At 44.9% G+C, this 4222-nt stretch overlaps 1 pseudogene; it reads right to left on the bottom strand.

Annotated features, from left to right (window-relative positions):
• Positions 1 to 1070: 1070 nt before the first annotated feature.
• LOC120093990 (small nucleolar RNA SNORA17) lies at positions 1071 to 1213 on the bottom strand (annotated as a pseudogene).
• Positions 1214 to 4222: the final 3009 nt, after the last annotated feature.

Genomic DNA, 4222 nt, shown 5'->3' with positions numbered 1-4222 from the left:
ATACAAGAGCAGAATAATCAAATCAGGAAAACAAATCTGATCAATGAAGTCAAGGACTAGAGAGAAAGGTTGACAGATGATAGATAGATAGATAGATAGATAGATAGATAGATAGATAATGAATATTTAGGTACTGTAGTTAAATGCTATGATGTAGCTTATTCTACAAAATAAAAGTTATTAGTCATTAATAGCAATCAGTTATTATACAGATTCACATGGGGTAGGAGTGATTTTGAACATAGTCAACAGAAGTTCAAGAAATCCTCAGATAAAAATAATCTCAAAAATGTATTGTGAAGTCTGAAAAAAATTAGCAAAACACCTTCCAGGCATAGATAATGCTTTAAGGATGCTCTCTGGACCTCACAGGCAGCTTTCTGTGAACACAGTTTCAGCCCATTACAATGCTTTTACTTTAGGGGACATTAAAGAGTAACTTCAGAATACCCTTCAGAAACTGGGATGTGTGGCTCAGAATGACTCACTGTTTCTTTCTTTCTTTCTTTCTTTCTTTCTTTCTTTCTTTCTTTCTTTTTTTAACTTTTTATTAGTTCTTTGTGAATTTAACATCATGTATCCCGATCCCACTAATCTCTTCTACCCCTCATGCCCACTCTCCATCCTTGCAACCTCCCCCAACAACACAGGAAAAAAAACTCATCGTGGAAGTTGTAGTGTGTCCCTCTGTATACCCTCTGGTTCCTGGAGCAGGCATCCGGCAGCCCATCTTGTCCCTGACTCTGCCCTCTCCTGCATTATGGCACCAAGGAGGAGTCATCTTGGACATGGTCTGTCCCCCTTACCCTCAGGCCTTCGAGGCACCAGACTTGTGGTTCTCTCAGACTAGGCTCCCGACCCAGACCTATAATGCCTTGGGCTCATTCCTATCCCTGCCCTACCCATGCAAGGGTCTCCTGTCCTGGGTTCACTCTGGGGCCAGCAGTTCAGGTGGGGTTCTTCTAGTCTCTGGCTCATTCCCCACCTTGGGAGCTGCAAAGCGCCAGACTGGTGGTTGTGTTGTCTTAGCCTAGCTCCCTGTCCTGGACCCCTGACATCACACTGGTGGTTGTCTTAGGCTCACTCCCTGCCACCTGCACCCCCGGGTTTCCCAGGTCCGAACACTGAGCATAGACATAGCCTGTCTCATCTCTGCCACCTACTGACACACATATGACACAGCAGTCGTAGCTGCAATGCCTCTAGGGGCAGGACCAGATACTATTTCTAATCTCATTGCCTCCCAGTATTTTAAGTTTGCTGTTTGTTAGTCCTCTGTGGTGTATCTAGCTAGCGTTGCTCTATCCCTTTGCCTCGTTAGGTTTCAGGCAACAGTCAACTATGTTGTTGTGTAACAGTGATAGGCAATTCTGCACGTGGAAATAAGCTCCCATAGACCCCATTTGATCTGCCAAGCATCTTATCTCTTTGCTCTTTCTGTCTGCCTTATGCCCAAACGATTATCCCATTATTACCCAGGTTCCCATTGCTGTAAGTAACTCAAGAAGAGACCATTAATGAGTAGAAGGCAAACGAAGCTACCCGCATAAGATCTGGTAGATCTATTGGGGCTGATGGAAGTTATCAGTCGAGAATGCTTGAGACAGAACGTTTTCTCATTGGAAGCCAGAGAGCCAGGAAGGAGCTGTGGTCCCATAATAACCTTCAAGCTCCTGATGACCTAACGATTTCCTACCAGATCCCACTCCCTATTAGTGCCACGGGGGGATCGAACCTTTAACACATAAACACTGGGAGACCGTCAACACCCAGCCTATAGCAATATCTCCTTCAAACCCTGCCCCCACCTACTGTCATGGAGCTAGTAGTGTCCTGGAGGAACCTGGCTTCCTGCCCAGACTCATCTGTTGCTCAGGAGTATCATATTATCTTTTAAACAGCAGTTCAAGCAGAATGAGACCATATTCTGAGTATATGTATATGCAATCCCAGCACTTGGGAGGATAAGGATAGAAGATCATGATTGAGGCCAGCCTGGTCTACCAGAGAAACAAGATACACACACACACACACACACACACACACACACACACACACACACACATAATGGATAGATAGATCAATGGGTAAATGCATGAACAGATAGACAGGCAGGTAGATAGATGGTAGATAGGCATGATAGTTCACAGCTATCATCCAGCACTTGGGAGGCTAAAGCAGGAGAACTGCATTTGTTTTTTGTTTGTTTGTTTGTTTTTGTTTTGTTTTGTTGCTATAATTTTTTCATTCATTCATCTTTATTTTATGTATATGTGTGCTCTATCTGCATATTCACCTGCAAGCCAAAAGAGAGCACAGACCCTAGTATAGATGGTTGTGCATGACCGTGTGGTTGCTGGGAATTGAACTCAGTATGTCTTAAAGAGCATCAGACAGTCCTCTTAACCACTAGCCATCTCTCCAGTCCCGAAAACTGCATTTTTTTTTTAAGTCCAAGACCAGATTGTACTGCAAAGAGAGTTCCAGGCCAGACTGAAATAGGCCCAGTCGAAACAAAACAAAAGATTAAGTAAGCAACAGAAGAAATAAATTAGTCAAGAGTTTAAATGTACACGTGTAAATACACAACCAGATGCTTTTCACAATACAGAAAATAAGTCCAGCATCAGTCATTCTACAGTGGGGAAGAGAGGAAGTTCAGTGACAGAGCAATCTTTTGCCCTGTACATGAATTTGATCCTCCACACAGTGGAAGCCATCTCCTTGCCTCTACAATCAGTCATGGACAGCAGCACTTCTTCTGTGCATATAAGGAGAGCATACAAAACCCCACCGTGTAACACCACACGGCCCCCAGTTGATCAGATTTCCAGCCTGCCACCTCCAAATCTCTAAAGAGGCTGGGATGGGCAGCTGTAACAGCTTACCGCTCCCTTAGAGTCCTTATGGGATGGCTCAACACACAGCACGTGACATGCAACTAAGCAAGCACAGAGAGTAGCATCTGGGAGTGGGGTTGGCCATGGTCCTAGGATGGCATGCTGTGGTAAGTCTGTCCTTCCTTCATCCACATCTCTGTTCATCATCACCATCCAGAGTCCCGCCACGACTACTCTGATGACTTGCTCTCTCCACATCACCTGCTTTATATTTATAGAACACTTATTTGTTTTATTTTTAATTGTGCGTGTGTGTCTGTGCGCACATGTGCGGTGCGTGTGCGTGTGCGTGTGCATGTGTGTGTGTGTGTGTGTGTGTGTATAAGTACAAATCAGATCTAAGGTCTTGTGCGTGCTAGGAACGTGTTTTTACTGTGAAACTGTCTCCAACCAAGCATTTCTTCCTTAAGATCTGGAGGTCAGTGTTCTCACCCATTCATCAGGATGAAAACGGAAGCTATTTCTCCACAGTAGACCGAATGATGGAGGCTGTCACCCAAAGGGAGTACTAAGAGCTGCTGAATAAATTAATCTGTCACAAGTGGAGTGAAGACCAGGAGCGTTAACATGTGGGTGTGGACAGAGACAGAGTGGTAGAAGGAGAGCCACAACTCAACCAAAAGAGCTAATTCTCGGCTTTTACGTCCCTCGATAACTGAAAGGATTCTCCAGGATGGTTTTGACAAATGGGCTCTGTTGGCTGTCTGACTCTAGCATTATTTCTAGGGCTGACTTGGTTGGAGGCGTTGTCTACAGGTTGGCCTACAGAGGGTGCTAGCTCACTTTCAAAAAAACCAAAAGCAGCAGGGGCGCTGTCCCTGGAGGCTGAGCGAAAGAGGAAGGCAAACACTGAGATGTAATTGAAAGAAGGCTTGTATTTTCGCGTTTTGCTTTAAAACCAAAGTTAATGGAAAAAGGTAAAATCATAAAGCAATTTTTGAAGATGTTAGAGACACACGAAATCCTCTCCTGAGGAAAAGATATAGCATCGGGTCTGGGTCTTTCAATGCGAAAGAGAAGCGAAGGGAGGAGAAGCAAGCGGGAGGAGTACCCTGTGAACACGAAGACTGGCACCGAGAGGCTGCAGGTTCCGGAGGGAGCGAACGCAGACAAGCCTCCGCAACATACATTCCGTCCTTAGGTCATGCTGGAAAATGGGGACCTTGGGACTTTAAAACCAAGTGGGAGATGCCTGTGTGAACGGGGCATGCCTCGACTGCGTCTCAGACAGGCATAGCATTCCTGAAATTGATTAATCTTAGTTTCTGTGTTCTGCTAGGGTTTATGCTTAGCTCACAGAGAAGAAATGAAGCAAGTGAGTT

Source organism: Rattus norvegicus, chromosome 7 (genome assembly GCF_021556685.1).
Source record: "Rattus norvegicus strain SHRSP/BbbUtx chromosome 7, alternate assembly SHRSP_T2T, whole genome shotgun sequence".
NCBI lineage: Eukaryota > Metazoa > Chordata > Mammalia > Rodentia > Muridae > Rattus > Rattus norvegicus.
Note: the sequence above shows the minus strand (reverse complement) of the source record. Positions and strands in the feature narration are given on the sequence as shown.